General features: G+C 39.0%; 1 pseudogene; it reads left to right on the forward strand.

The window, feature by feature from the left end:
* Positions 1-4,754: 4,754 nt before the first annotated feature.
* Positions 4,755-6,383, forward strand: LOC107160145 (annotated as a pseudogene).
* Positions 6,384-17,407: the final 11,024 nt, after the last annotated feature.

Genomic DNA, 17,407 nt, shown 5'->3' on the forward strand with positions numbered 1-17,407 from the left:
CAAATTTATTTTTCTTCCTAGTTATTCTTAATTGTTAATAAGCCAGATCTAATGTTTAAAGAAAAGAACTCACTAGAAGTCATTGCTTTTCTAAATATCTCTAAATACATGAAAAGTTCAAAGGCATTATGTCACCATGTATAATTGGAATGATTATAATTCTATGGCCAGAGCTGTATCAATGTAAACTGAAACACTTATCCTGTTCAATAAGGCATGTAAGTTTAGAACCTTTTTGACAAATGTAATTATGTGAGGTTATGAATGTTAATTAGTTTGTAGTGAATATTTCACAATGTATATTCCTGTGTTCGAGTCAAATTATCAACTGGGCATAGTATCACACACCTGTAATCCTAGCCATTTAGGAGGCAGAAGCAGGAGTATCACAAAATCAAGGGCAGTCACAGCAATTTAGCCAGGCCCTAAGCAATTTAGTGAGACCCTGCCTCAAAACGAAACAAAACAAAAAAGTACAAGCCCTTCAGGGGACATTTCAGACTGAAATCATAACCCCATGTGCTATCTTCTACCACCTTATGACCCATTAAGACTCAGCAGATTCCAGTGCCATGCTTTTGAACTTCCAAAGCCAAGAGCTAATAAATGTCTTTTCTCTATAATTACCAAGGCTGATATTCAATTGTAGCAACACGTATCATACTAGGTTTCAGTGAGATTACTGGTCAAGGCATACCACTTCAAAGCAATAGTTCTGGGACTCAAAACAATTGTCTTCAGTTCCAAACTCCAATAGAAGCAGTTAGCTATCAAGCAAAACACACAAAAACCTGACTGCAGATTCTCTTTTCTTGCCAGAGCTGTTTCTGTTTGGATGTAAAAGTCACAAAATGAGAGTAGCTTCTTTGGATCTACTACACCTGAATCAAGCTAACTACTTTCAAATCAACTTCCTGAGCATTTTCTTCATCTGAATGTGCATCTCAATCACACTTTAGTAATACTTATACTAATATTCACTTACAGAGTTATTCTCATCATTAAAAGGACAGAACAGACATCAAATGCTGTACCATTCGTTTTCACTCTCCTTTTCCCATTTTTAACTAGGGGAAAAAACGTGAGAATTCTTAAAAATTATTTTTCTTTGAAGGATTATAGGATTTATGAATGGCAAAGAAACTTTGACAGCATATCAAATAGTAATAAGAAACTGAACCACACCAAGCTAAAAAGTGAAGACTAGGGCAATACCTTTGAGACTTTCCACTCTGTGACATGGGCACCTGGTCTTACCACTTATTTAAATGTGAGAAAGTTTTGCACCATTTATATCATCATTCTCCAGATCACCAGAGATGATGATAACAGATGTAGTGCCCCATGTACTTCTTTCACATTTTCAGAGTTAAGAAACAGCTATTCGTGCACTTTTCTACAACTTGTATTTTCATTTCCTACCAAAATTCTAGTACTGAACATTTTTTCTTTGTAAAATGCAAGCATTGTGTTGTAGGAAATCAGTAGCATCCTATATTTAGAAAATAAGCTGGATATGGTGTCGCATGCCTCTCGTCCCAGCAGCTCAGGAGGCTAAGACAGAAGGACTGTGAGTTCAAAGCCACGTTCAGCAAAAAGCAAGGTGCTAATCAACTCAGTGAGACCCTGTCTCTAAATAAAATAGAAACTAAGGCTGGAGATATGGCTTAGTGGTTGAGTGCCCTTGAGTTAAATCCCTGGTAGCCCCCTCAAAAAAAAAAGAAAAAAAAAAGATTAGTGTCTACTTTCTGACACATTACCTTAGGAAATGGGGAATCTTCATTCCAGAGAAGCTACTGTGCATAACTTTTTAACTGAGAGATGTCAATTTTCTTGACAAAAGGTGAATCCATTACAGTACCATAAGGAGTTTGAAGGAGACATCAGAAGACCCAAGGAGAGATGATATGGGCATCCAGGGAGTCTGAAAGACGATTCTTATGAGTCCCAGCAGCATCCATGAATCAAATATAACCAGTAAAGGCTCTCATGATTAAAATTATTGTTACAGTGAAAAGTAAGTATCCCTCTTGGTAAACATCACTGGACCTCCCCAGGGGTCCTCCACAATCACTCAGACCACCCACCCTCCAGAACTGTGGCTGCCAGCCACTCTGATTTACTGGTACTTATTCCAAAGAAGTTGCAAAATATTTTGAATATCACTCCTGGGTATCATCAAAACTGCTTAAATAAGAATCTTTCTCACCCCTAAAAACTCATACACTTTTCCCTTGAGCTATTTGACAGTGTTTTCTTCTTAATAAATACTAGCTTCTGAAAGTAAGATCCAGCTCCATGAAGTGCATCTCTTTCTTATAGTAGGTTTTCATCAAATTATGCATGTTAAAATTTAATTTAGAATTCATTCACAGCCTGTTTAAAGTCCTAAGCTGTGATGCTAAAATATTTTAAACTATAGGGCTATAAGATTTGTACATGGATGGTGCAAATATATGTTACAATACAATTCATCATTCATTTTATTTAAACCATGTATTATTAATCTCTTTTCTGATCTCAAATAGAGCAATAATTCAACAATGATAGCAATATTAGATCATTAATGAAAAAAGAAAAATTTTGGTTCTTTTCCTGGAAATACTCCAGTTTATTAAACTACACAACAGTAGCACTTAGAATGCACCTAAAAATGTAGAGAAGACCAAAAATGGTGAACATTTATCCTTCTGCTTAACTATAAACTGTATGAATTCATTAGAACTAGCCCAGTCAGTAAGAGCATGTCTCATGAAAAATAATTAAAATAATTAGACAGACTTTTGAAGGAAAATATCTGCATTTAAATACAGACATAAAAGTTTTAATTTTCAAAAGAAAATAATTAACTATTTGCAAATTTACAATTAACTAAAGCCATTTCATTTCACTGATTTCATTATCTAAAGTATATAATAGTGCCATAAAATTTTATTTGCCAAACAAGAGCTTAGAACATAGCCACATAGTTAAAGGTATTTGACAATAAATAATGGTCAATAACAAAGAGCCATTCACAAAATAACTGGTCAAAATAGGAACAGTCAGAGCTCTAAAGATGCAGGGAGACACACAGATGCACAACAAAGGCTGTTTCCATGAGCACAAGAGGCAGCCGACACAGATCACATTGCACTTGGATTTGTTTTTTCAAGTCAAAGATATGATGGGATTCTGGGTAAAGCAGAAGGTAAACCCCAAGGGAGTCAAAAGTGAAAGTCATTGACTTATCTCCACAAACATGATTGCCTACACCTGTAAGAGCCACCATCCCCCAGCAGCTGAGCACACTAAAATACTCCAATCCAAAGTATACTTGCCCCTTCCAACTTCTCCACTGTGTTAGCCAGAATCTCCACAAACACGATTTCCAGTACCTGTAAGAGCCACCATCCCATAGCAGCTGAGCACACTAAAATACTCCAGTCTAAAGTGTACTTGCCCCTTCCAAATTCTCCACCATGTTAGCCAGAATCTCCTGCAGGATCTGCAACAAGATGGACTGCTCCAGCTTGAAAGCATAGATGGACAGTTCCTGGGGGATATTCTGCAAGGAAAGTTGGAGAGCCATAAGTATGTCACCAGTGTCAAGTATCCAGGCCCCTTCTACCTTGGTGTCATCCAGTTGCTGTCACAGGAAGAGTGATGGTGCTTTCTACTTCTGCACTGTGGGGGGCCCATCACCACAAGACACTGTCATTACTGCTCATGTTTGATACATTCTTAAATTCAGGATAATAATACCTGCCATATTTGCAGTGTATATCCTGACATGCACTACAGTGGAGCTTTGTAGTTCCTGATGTTCTCTACAACAAGGATTATTACTACCACCAGAAAATAAGAAAACAGTCACAAAGTAAATTCACAGTCACTTTTTTCTAAAGTCACAAATTCACAAAATAATCAATCCAGGCTTGAAAATTGGATTATTCCAACTCTCACATTGGTTTCAAACCTACCAAGCATTCTGTTGACTTAAAAAAATAACATCTAAGGCTGGGAAAGTGGGAGGCAGTGGCATACTTTGTGTGTGTGCATGTGAGGGGGGCAGCATAGAGGAGTCTTGAGGGCACCATGGCATCAGAGACACAGTTAACAGTGGGCAAGTGTGTGCTGGGCAAGGGGCCACAAACAAAGAGGAGCAGTCAGGATGCCAGAACAAAGTCCAAAAAGCATGTTACAAAAATCATTTTAAGAGCTGTAGACAACTATGAACATTTCTGAAGACCCTTTCTCAGCACAATAGATCAATATGGATGAATTTGCCTTCTTGGATCTTTTGGAGTGTCCTGTGTGTCTAGAACACCTGGATGTTTCTGGAAAATCTTGTCTTGCTGGTACAAGTTGTGAATGATGTTTGATGGGGATCCTAGGTTCCCTCAGTTGTTCTGAGTGGAGCACTCTGGTTAGCTTGGGTGTTGAGGAGCTTCCCAGTAACATCCTGCTGCACAGGCTTCTGGACAGCATCAAGCAGAGGCCTTGGAAACCTAGTCTTGGTGGAGGCAGTGGGAACAACTGTACAAATGCATTCAAGACTCAGGGCAGCATTATGGCTAATTGTAGCAGGAATGATCTATAGGGTTCCCAGTTTGGACAGCAGCCTCAGGTGCAAGCCTGGATTCCCCAATGAGGGGTACAGCTCAGTTACTATGTGCCAAAGCATTATAAACTATCCAGGAAAGGAACCTAGTGACTTTAAATTCACCAAAATGACATCATCATTTTGCAACAAGTTGATGAAAACTGGTAACATGGGGAAGTCAATGGGATCCATGGCTCTTCCCCCACCAACTTTTATCAGATTATTCAACCATTACCTCAACCCCCACCTCAGTGAAAAGCACTTTATGACTTTGAAGGAAAAAACATGGAAGTGGACAAACATTGCTTTCTGTTTGCAAAGGATGTAATTTTGACTGTTATCCACAGAGTGGAAGAAAACTGGGCTGAACGAATGTTGGCAGACAAAGTACGCATATTTCCAATTTCCCACATTGAGTTTAACTCAGCTGCTAAACAGCTGATGGAATGGAATAAGCCTCCCAGGCCAGGAGTTGATGCTGGAGAATGTCCCTCAGCAACAGCCCAGAGCAGCACTGCCCCAAAACTCTCCAACACCAAGAAGAACACCAAAAAGTGGCAATCCTTTACTTTCCTAACCATGGCAAACAAGTCTTCCCAGGCATCCCAGAATCGCCACTCCATGGACATCAGCCATCCTGTCCTCATCAGCTCTAGCAACCCCACAGCTGCTGAGAGTACCAGCGAACTGTGTGGGGTTCCTAAAGTGCCCATTCTCAAGTTCACATGAGTACCACTGAGTTAAATGTGACCTCATTCTCAAGCATCTCAGTGACAACTGGCTCCTCATTCACTTTCCCATTGGATTTCCTCTACCCACCTGCCTTTGGAACTGCGAATCCTCCCCTCTACCACCCCATCTCCTGGCTGCCATTGTCCTCACCTCCACACCATCAGCTAGTATTGCTGGTGTTGCTGCTGATGAAATAGGACCCAGACCCAAGGCAGGATTCACTGTACTGATTGCACATTTTTGGACTCAGACTCACCCCAGTGTGTATGTGGCTATCCACCCATACACTCCCAGAAAGAAGATGAGCTAGAGCTGAGAATAGGAGAGACAATTTTAGTGTTTCAGCATTTCCAGGATAGCTGTTTCCAAGGGATGTCAATGCATACCACTGAGATTAGGGTTTTCCTTGGTAATTATGTGACATGTGTCACAAGGGCAGTGACAAATGCTATGCAAATTAAAGTTCCTACATCTATTATGGGTCAGACAAGTTAGGGTGTAACAAAGGCCAGTCCTTCCATTGCAGGAGAACCTGCCCAGAAACTGCGGAGAAATGGTGTGGCTGGGACACCCAGTGTTGTCTCTACAGCTGTAGTGTCAGCAGCTCACATCCAAATAAGTACTCAGACTAAGGTCCTGTTTCACATGCCTGGGCAGATGACAGTCAACCAGGCCCTCAATTCAATGAGGGCAATTGCAGCACATAGTCAAGAATGCCCCACAGTAGCACTGACACCCATCAAGGTACAGAATGTTACCTGCATCTGTGAGCCTATCCCACCATTTGCTGGTCTCCCCACAGCCTGTGCCACCAATGGCAGGCTCTGCTGCCCATGCTGCTACTGTCAGTTTCAGTCAACTCAGTGCCTCCCTGGCTTGTGCTTCAGCCACTTTGTTGACCTGCTCAAGTATCACCATTGCCTCTAATTAAACAAAGCCCAGTGTCCAGACAGTAACCATTCTCCCTGGACTTCCCACAACTCCAGATGGTTCTTCATCAGTTTGTGGGATCAGTTCAGCAAGCAAACTAGACAAGGACAGTAAAATAGAAAAACAGTGTTTATGAAGTTGCCTTCTGGTACCACAACCAAATGTAAGTCCCGAGTATCCCCTCCAGCATTGTTGAAGTGGAATTGGAGCTGGAAGTGGGGCTAAGTGTTGAGAAGTTGCCCCTACAGAGAGCCATGTTCCTGAGCTACCACTTGGGTTAGGCCATGGCAGGGCCGGCTCCTGCCTCATGGACAGGAATGGTCCAGTCACTGTAGCACCAGCAGGCACAGCCTTGGACAAAGAAGCCTTCCATCTGAAGACTAGCTCCCTGGACTTTGCATTCTCCATTGCTTCAACTCCTAGTCTGGCATGCTCCTCGCTGGGTCCTGTCATGAATGAGTCTAGCCTGTCGTTTGTGAAAGGCACTAGGTGGTGGTTTCCTATCCTCCCCAGAGTGAGGCAGAACATGGGAACTTAAAGGAGATGTTATTTTTGTTCATAAAAAGTGAGAGGATGGCTGGTTCAAAGGCACATTGCAACACAATGGGAAAACTGGGCTTTTCCCAGTAGGCTCTGTGGAAAACTTTGGAGGAGACAAACACTGGGAAGACTTAAAATCACATCACACAATTGAAGAGCACAAAGCAGTATGATGGAAATAGCACAGGTGTGGACTTCCAGAAAGTCAGGAGCTGAATAGGGGGTTAGTTCCCTAGTCTCAACAAAGCCATACCAGCCAGCAGAGTGAAGCAGGTGTCTGGGTCTCACCACTCAGTTGGGATTGTAAGGTGTGCCTGTGGTTAGCAACCATTTTTTTCAATGTATAACTAAATAGATAATTGTTTACAAGGCTTAGCTAATGTATTTGCTTCTTTTAAAACTGATATTTTTGGTAATAAATAAACTCTTTGGATTATAATTTTAAGAAATTAATTTATGAAATGAGAGCAAGGAGAATTTGGATTATCTCCTGCTTAAAGCAGGAGATTCATTGTGGTGTAGAATGCATCTTCCCTCCCTCACCTCTGCTCCCCATCATTATATTTTGCTTCCTTAAGACAGAAATGTTGGTTCTTTAATTTGTGTTTTTCATTTTGGGAAACTAAATATATAACTCAGAATTAGTAAGGGCCTGTTCTAGGGGAAAAATCTCAAGAAAAGAAAAGTTAATTATACTTTCTTTCTAGTTTTGATCATGAGTCAACCTGAAGACATAATCTTCAAATTTAGTTTTATAGGTTTTTAATTTTTCTAGAATGAAACCAATGAAGTGTTGGGAAAAACAAAGCACAAGCACTGCCTAGAAATGTATTCAGAAATACTATTCAGTTTTATGACAGAAGCAGCTCAATTCCTTGGTTGCAAAGTAGGCAACATTAATCTTATACTTGCTGTCTGAGAATGGCTCTGCAATGTAATTTCCACTTTACCCCATGAACTGCATGTCCAGAACATTTTTGAGATGTGGTGGTAAGTGATGAACTGTTGTTCAAGTCAAATGCTGAAGAAACAATGTGCAAAATTTACATTCATCCATTGTGGCTTTTTCTCAACCGCCTTGCATGTCCCACAGTAACAAGGACATGCATGGTACATTTCATTGTAGTTTTCAGCTGAGGTTAGTTTGCATTCAGAATTGACCAATGCAGGAGATATAAAATAAATAGCATTCTTTACTCCAAAGTCACACCTGACAAAGTTCTGCTGAGCCCACTTGCTCCCTCCCTGGCTAAGGTGTCCATCAGCCATCACAGGAGTCATGAATACAAATGCTCTTTGTGTTCTCCCAGCAGATAGAAGGAAAGAAAGTGTTTATACAGAAGCTGTTCCATGGAAGTTCTAGAAGTCTTGGAAGGAGCCAGTCTTCCCACACCTTAATTGTGGCTGGATCCAGCTGAATCTACCTTTTTATATTTATATCCATTCTTTGTCATTAGCCTCTTCCACCAATTTCATTATGGTGCCATACAGTCATGGGTTTGTGGAGTCCTGAGAACAAAAGGAGAGAAAGCAGCCTGATAGTGAGGTTGTTACCACAGTTTTCCCATGGGAATTAAGTATTGAAATAAAAATTAAAAAAAAATAAGAATTAAGGCTTAGAAATAGAAACATTGACTGAAAAGACTTCATCCAATAGAAAGAGGGTGCATCATGTTAAAAAAATGTAGAATGTGGGGCTGGGGCTGCAGCTCAGTGGTAGCAAACTTGATTGGCATGCATGAGGCACTGGGTTTGATTTTCAGCACCACATATAAAAAAATAAAATAAAAATCTATCAACCACTAAAAAATAATGTAGGATGTGGTTGAAAATTAAATCATTCCTAAGGTAGCATTAATTTTATAAAACAGTGTTTTATATGTTCTTGTGTTTTATTATGTTCCTTCATGTTGAATTAAAAAAATATATTGGGATATCCATGTAATATATGAAGTTTGGTGAAATAAACAAGTTAGGCAAAAAAGCTGATGCCAGCTTTCATCTGTGTAAGTTGATACCAAGGGGTTATAATATTATTTATTTTGGGAAATTAGTGTATTTTACAAAAATTTTAAAAGGTAACTCTACTACAGGTTGAGTTAATTTTTACCTGTCTTTTCTTCATATTTTAAGCTATGTGATTGAAGTACTTCTTTTAATAGTTTCCTAGTATACATTTGTCTAAAATTTTATTTGTTAATAGATCATTAGCTCATATCATGTATGGGTTTCCTATTGTTTTTTTTTTTTTGGAGACAGTAGATGAATTTTGTAAGAAGGGCTTGTTACACAGTGATATGGCAATAATAAAATCATAATTTATCATTCCTTTATATGTTGATAATTTGAGGATAAGATAAAATGTTTCAAGATTAAAATTTGATGTTCAACCTTAAAAAAATAAATAACATTTAAAGGACAGAGAAACAATACTTGCCTAAAATTGATAATGTAGTTAAACAAATATAAAATTGCACTGGTATGCAGTATTCATTTACACAGCTTCTGCTTAGGCACAAAGATAAACACTTTCATGGGGATATCACACTTTGCCTTTAATCTTGAGTACAGTGATTGGGCTCCCCATTTCGCACATATATGCTGCTTTATTTTCTCATCAACGATTTCCCCTTCTTATTTCTGTTAGCCTTCCAATATAATCAACATACATTCTGGAAATCTCAAAAGATTACTGCAAAAGAGATGAAGCAACCAGAATAAGAACTGATTGGTGATTTAGAGAACTCAGCCTTATTAATCATGCAAGCTTCTGCTTGAGATAACCAGGACCCAGGATGCACATAGTCCCAGTAAATAAGGGCTGGTTCTCAAAAGAGATTTTCATTAAAAATGGCATTATAAATACATTAAACACAAAATAAAATCAAGACTGTCTTCTCCATAACAGGAATATTCTAAGGGTAAATCAGATAAAATGATTTATATACTGGACAACCAAATCCCAGACTCTTGATAAGCTGTTTCTAACATGTCTTTGGAATGATTTCAGACTGATATCCATTAATTTATTTAAATTCAGCATATTAAGATAGCTAAGTGCATGTATTCTATATAAACAGAGCCTCTGAGCAAGAATCCTGGCCTCACTAATTACCAGTTCTTACCTTTCTACTTTTTTTATTTTCTTCCCTTAAAAAGATACCATAATAATTCTATCACCTTCATAAGGCTGTTGTTAAAAATAAGGAGACAGTGTACATGAAGAGCTTATTATGATATCAAGAACACAGTGAGAATTCAAAATAAGAAAGGGAGCAAACATTGATCTCACATATGATGAATTTTCTAAAGTTGAGGCATGTGAAGCCATTCATTTCTTAGCAATAATTTTTTCCTGTATTCTATTTTGACAAATAATAAAAGAACACAAATCTGTGATTATACACCTGCTAATATCATCCAGAATGTTTTAGCATTTTCATGGCAATTTCTAGATAAACATTCACACACTGGGGATTGTAAACTGTTTCATGCTGACTCCAAACAAACTATTGAAGTATGGAATGCCTGAACAGCTTATGATCTCTTAAACATCCTCAAAACCCACATAGGTTTGGAACAACTTCATTCTGCCAAGCCAACTTCATGTTTCCACAGTGACAGGCCTGCTGCAGGGACTCTCAGAATGTGTGAGTCAGTGGGAAGAAACCTGCCAGTGACCCTCAAAAGCAATGCTCTGAGACTTGGCTTCTGACTCCTCTCTCTGTGCCACATCCTTTTCCCCACACAAATGTAATAGAAGAGCTGTTAGTAAAAGACTTACTCTGTCAGGAAAACTTGAAGCCATACAAGTCAGATCTTGTGACACTGTCCATTTTCTCTCAAGAAAAAAGGCCCTACTTATCATAAGCATCAGAATTATTTCCACAACTTTGTATAATTTTAAGCCAACTATGGAATGTATTCCTCAGATCAAATCTATACTCCTCCAAATAACCTTGACATGTTTACATATATATTCACAATAGCACTGATGCGGAGCCTTTGTTCTGCTTCCTAAAAATCAGGATGGTCACTGGAAAATAAAGGGTCCTGTTCATTAACTAAAGAACAACTGAATGGCTCAAACCCAAATGACTCCCAGCACTAGCCCAGCAGAGAAGGCCTAACATTTGTGGACATCTGTGAAGGAAGCTCCAACTCACAAGCATATGCACAATATCAACTTTAGTTTTAAAGTTTTTCTCCAGTCTCATTACTTAGAAAGTTCATATTTAGAACTTCACTTTGGAAGAACTCTGCCTGCCCTCACTGTGACCATGCTCCCAAATCATAAAAGAAATTTTAATCCTCATGATGGGCTCTTCAGAATGCCCAGATCACAGCAGAACATCCAGCTTGCCACCATGGCTGAGCATGAATAGCTACCTGCCTCTCATGGTGCACAATTCATTCCCTCTCAGTCACAGTGATTCTGGCTGTGTATATGTCTGGCCCAGCTTCCCAGAGTGCCCCAAGCAAGTAGACAGGTGTTTCATGCTTGCTTTATGGAGACACAAGTTTCATCCAGACATGTGGACATTGGCAAAAGCAAAACTTGGCTAGAAGCATGGCCATGTGACTCCTCTTTTCAAAACACAAACTGGTTATCCTTCTCATCCTGACAAATATCATGCAACCTTAGGAATAGAAAAGTCTCTAAACTAACCTCAAAACAGTACCTGGCCTGCTGGCACTGGAGAGGCCATGACAAATCAGTTAGGTTTCCTACCAAGGTATCCATCAAACATTTGGCTTCCACAGATGTGTCTGCATAGTTCACTTATAAACCTTATGCAACATGACATTGCCTTAACTATACCACAACAAACAATTTAGGATAGTAAGCAAAATCAAGCCACCCCTCATATTACCACTGTATAAAAACTGCATACTCATAAACTACTGTTTGAGCATCCCAAGGCCTTTTCCCATGGATTTTCTGCCCTCAGCCTGAAATGGCCACTTCCAAGTCTCTAGTTAAAAAAATCCATATTTTCAAATCAAATATAAAAATAAGCACATTTAAAAACACCTTCTTTACAGAGAAAACAAACAACACTGAAAATTTATGATTTTCTTTACAACTACAATTATACTCATTTCACTTTCTAGAGGAACTACTCAACATTTTGGTGTATGCTTTTTCAAGCCTGTTTTGCTATACATTTACATATATTAATATACATGGAAATGCAGATTGGCTCTTTCCATTAATGGGCTCACTCTACAAACTACAATTCCTTAATTTACTAATATACTCTAGAAACCACTGCCTGTTAGTAAATATAAATCAACTTCATTCACTATGACTTCTATACAGTCTAGAGGCACCATTCTCCTGTCGAGGGCTGGCTCACACATCATACCATGCAACATGAGGTGTTCACTGTGGACACCTCACCACCCCACCAGCCTTGCAAAGTGATGCACACAGATAAGTGCTCCACCTTTGATCAATTTACCTCAAACTCTGCATTCTATTTCTAGAAAATTAAGTAATTGTGCACATAAGAAGTTACACCCCTCATGTCAGGAATCTCTACTTTTAGTTTTAGTAAATCTAATAGCTTTCTATTAGATTGGCAAACAGGAAACACACAAGGTAACATAGAGATACCTCAAAGTGTTTTTAAAATTAGCAATGTGTTAAATTTTGATAGTTTATGACAGCTTGAAGCAAAGGAGAAGAAGCTCAGAATTCAAGTCCTTCAGTAACTAGCCAACCACTTTTCTCAAAGTCAACCTAAGCTTCCCTGTAAGTGGAAACATACTTATCTACATCCAAGAATCAGTGAGATTCAAATAAAAAAATCAATACACTATAAAATGCCAATAAGATATAATTTTATCTGTCTCAGTTAAGAAAGCACTAAATTAAATTCAAAACTCAAAATCTCAGAGATATAAAAAGAACAGAAAAGCTGCCCACTTCCCAAGAACTGTGAAGACATCACACTTTGAAATGACAGATGGCCTGCTGCTGAGGTAGGTTTGATTTACCTCAGCCACCCATCTGCTGAGCAGGCCTGGGCAAGGCACTGGCACTATTTATGTCAAATTTTACCCCAAACCAGAGGGATATCAAACTACTCCCAAATACAAACTTGTCAATTTACCAACAAAAGACATAACCAAGGAAGGCCAAGTTTCACCCACCACAAGGGGAATCACATCTTACAGAATGTTGGTACGTTCCCTTCAGTGACAATAAAACCATTGTTGGTATGTCCCACCAACTTGTATGGAACATGGTGGAAAGAAACCATAAGTACAGTGTCTTTTAAATGTAATGATACACAAATATGCTCAGCTGTCATATTTTTACAATGCTTGAAAAAATTTAAAGACCCAAATGTGTCAGTGCAAAACAAGAAGTGCCTCTCACTCTGTTACAAGGTAAAGTTGTTTCAGGTCAAGTCTATTTACACACATTTAGCATGGAAGCCATCAGTAATGAGCACAGTTACAGGGAATTCTGATATCAAAACATTCACACTGAGGGGCTGGTGATATATCTCAGTTGGTAGAGTGCTTGCCTTGCATGCACAAGGCCCTGGGTTTGATTCTCAGCACCACAAAAAAGAATGAAAGAGAGAGAGAGAGAGAGAGAGAGAGAGAGAGAGAGAGAGAGAGAGAGAGAGAGAGAGAGAGAGANGCCTCAAAGAAACCCACCATTTTATTTAAATAATAGGCACCAATTTTAAAAGTAAAAAAAAGAATGAAAGAGAGAGAGAGAAAGAGAGAGAGAGAGAGAGAGAGAGAGAGAGAGAGAGAGAGAGAGAGAGAGATTCACAGGGAAACCAGTAAAGAGGCTTCTCCTGCTATGCATTTAGATTCAAGAAAACCTACAGTTTTCTTAAAAGTGGCCATGCAAATAAGTAGTTCAGCTCATCTTAGGCCAATTGAGTTCTACCCTATGGCTCAGGCAAACCAACACCACTCACAACCTCAACTACAGCAAGACACCAACTCTTCAGAAATCAGGGAACATTCCATTCACCTAAGTTGCTTTTAAAACACATATTTTCTAGTTATTGAAAACCATCTTAGGATGATGTTTTGAGAAGCTCTAGGAAGAAAAATATATTTAGAAATCATGGAGCTTCACTCAAGAAATTACAGTGTTTTGAATGAATTACATAAATAAATAAACCATAGAAGCAAAATAATTAATGGAAACATCTGAAACACTGATGCAGTTCAAGTAGTCATAAGTTACTGTAGAGCAGTTTTATTCTCTGCTCAAGAGATTCTTTTAAATTAGTGCATATGTAGCAAGCATTAGTGCATATGTAGCATTGTCAGGGTAGCAGAGGTAAAGCAATAGCAAAGACAAAACACCTATGGCCCAGATACTTTGTGCATATTAGTCAGTGAGATCTCAGCCTAGTCCCCTGTAAGAGCCCAGGGAACTGAAATTCATGAGCAAACTTGGTAGTGTATTTAGTGAACACTTTTGATGATCAACAGTCTTTCTCCAGGGAGTTTTGTGACAAAGGGTTTTAGACAGAAAACTTTCATAGGTTCACTGCCTGCAAGAGAAGAAAAAGTAGAGATATTTGTTACAGTAACCAGGTCAATTTTACCACCTGCAATATGGCCTTGGCCATAAGAGCAATAGTCCCTATCCTCATAAAAAGGGGAAGAGCTCACCTAAACACACAGGCAAGAGCAAGCCAACAGATTCTACCTTGTCTGGAGATGTGCAGAAAGTTAAAAGATGACAAAAAGGTGAAACCAACAGTCCTGGCTTCCAAATTGAGCTGCATAAGTAATATAGAATCTCTTTAATTTTAATTAACTATATAATACAGTGCAGATTTATTCAGGCACAACCATCTCATTTTTTTGCAGGCATCTCTTTCTATGAAAACTGTGCTAGATTAATTTTGTCTGAATTAAAATGGCCAAATCTAAGCTACTGTTTCTGAATAAATATAACCAGAATCAATACAGAAACATCATTTAGAACCTTAGAACTATAAACTCAAGCAGACTCAGAAAGAGGGACTCTATACCTTGGGATTCTCAGTAAAAATTATGCTAGTATGGAGTTTCAAGAATATAAAAAATAATCCTACACACACAGTCATGTATGTTGGAATGGCTACATCACTGTTGATGTATTCTGTGTGCTAGGGCTTTATTAGGCTAAGTCTTATTAATCCCACTTTAGAAATGAGTAAATGTGAGTCAGAAAATGTAATGACATATTCCAAGCCAGAAGCCACAAAGAGGCCTGTGCTGAGCCTAAAGCCTCCAACACATTGCCCCCCTCCAGAGCATATCACACTGGCTCCTGCATGTTTTCTATTTTCCTATAATTTTGAGATAGGCTGGACATTGCTAAAATAGCTCTCAGTGTGACACTGGCCTGCTCTAATGGAACACAGAGGGTGGTGAACCCCAAATCTAAGGGCACATAGAACTTCTACATTTGCCTTGACCTCTCTGGGAATACCATAGAAGTAACAAAAGAGCAGGAAGGCACAACATGGATACTTTCTGACTAGATATATTGTGAATTTATTTGGACATGGGGGTCTTTTCCCTCCTGTCTACAGAGATAGCCACTTCTTCATGAAAGCTACAGTATTTTATGGTTGAAGAATCTTAAAAAAAAGTGGAATTAGACATCTAGGTCAGGGTAGATATGTTAGGATATGAGCACAGAAATGTCACATGGAATTCCAATTAGAGCCATGAGACTTGACTCTGACTTCACCTTACTGATCTGTCCACACTGCAGAGTCTTAGTAACCTACACGTGCTATAAGTCACAATCACAGCTGAACCTAATGAAACCACAAATACGTTCAGGGACCCAAACATTCCACCCCACCCACACCATAACTTGGCTCAGAAGGTGTCCATGGGTAACACAAGGAAGCCCCAGAGCAATTTAGGAAGGTAACTCTAGCAGCTGGCTCCATGATGACTTAGGGCCATGAAGTGATGCTTTTTTAAGTCCAAAGATCAATTCAGGAAAGAAAAAAATTATGAGCTGCAGTTTTTTTAGAAATTATGTAGATTCCCCCCAATGGCTGAGGGAGGAGGTTGGTATGTGCTCTCCCTAAATTCCAACTTGGATGAATTCAACAAAAATAATAATTTCATGGCTGTGGGAAGTAACTTAAAGCACATAAGAAACTCTTATATTTAAAAAACTGCTGAAAAGCCTATGGAGGAACATGGTGGCGGGTGCAGAGAGATTAAGTCTCTGACCTCTTCAGCTGTGAAGGCATAGGGAGTCTTAAACCATCTAAATGCTGTTTGCTCAGGATCACTAGGCAATTCTGAGCTGACGTGGATCTGGGGAGAACAGTCTGTGCCTCTCAGAACACACACCGAGCCCGGATCGGCTAAATTCAAGCTCCCGTTCACCTGCGTTTCACAGACAAACCGCTGTGACTCAGCACTAAACGATCCCACTGAAACAACTGGTTGGCCCTCCTGAACCTGTGGAGGTTAATACCAACTGAGCCTTCATAGGCAGTGGCCACAGGATTGAGACGGGGTTTGGGAGAGCCAGTCAGGACCCACCCGTTGCATTGGTCACCCGGCAAAGGGAACAAACTGTCGCCATTTGCATGGGATACCACCATGGCAGAGAACTGACATCACCAGAATGCGGGGGAGGAGATAATTTCATTGAAACTGGTGGTGACAGTGACTTTTTCCCTTCCCTTCTAATACCTTTCCTCCCAAGCATCAAATAAATTTATAGGAGTAAACAGTAACTCAGCAATCAAACAGAACAAGAAGTAACATGAGCAGCATGAAAAAGCAAGGAAGAAAAGGTGTAAAAACAATGCAGGACAGCCTAAATATTCAGGAGGACCTAGAGGCATCAGAAAAATGGTCAAATAAAGAACTCAAGGAATACCTTAGACAGATGGAATGGAATCTTAAAGAGGATATGAGACAGCAAATTCAAGCAATGAAAGAACACATTGAAAATGAATTACATAAACAGATAAAAGAAGCAAATAAGCATCTTTATGAGGAGATAGAGATTATAAAAAAAATCAAACAATAATTCTAGAAATGAAGGAAACTATAAACCAAATAATAACTCAAATGAGAGTATCACTAAGAGAGTGGAGCAAGTAGAAGCCAGAATGTCAGATAATGAAGACAAAATATATCATCTTGAAAAGAGTCTAGCCAACTCAGAAAGGCTCATAAAAAAATCACGAGAAAAACATCCAAGAGATATGGGATAACATAAAAAAAACAAACATAAGAGTCATCAGGATAGAGGAAGGTATAGAGGTTCAAACCAAGGGAATGAGCAACCTGCTGAATGAAATAATTATAGAAAACTTTCCAGAAATAAAAAAGGAAACGGATGTACAAATTGTAGATGAATATAGGACACCGAACATACAAAATCACAGTAGACCAACGCCAAGACACATTGTTATTAAGATATCCAATATACAGAACAAAGAGAAAATATTAAAAGCTACAAGAGAAAGGAGGCAGATTACATTCAGGGGTAAACCAATATGGTTAACAACGTTTTTTTCATCACAGACACTGAAAGCAAGAAGATCCTGGAACAACATATTTCAAACACTGAAAGACAATGGATGCCAACCAAGAATTTTGTAT

The sequence above is a fragment of the Marmota marmota genome, unplaced genomic scaffold (assembly GCF_001458135.2).
Source record: "Marmota marmota marmota unplaced genomic scaffold, marMar, whole genome shotgun sequence".
In the NCBI taxonomy this organism is placed as follows: Eukaryota; Metazoa; Chordata; class Mammalia; order Rodentia; family Sciuridae; genus Marmota; species Marmota marmota.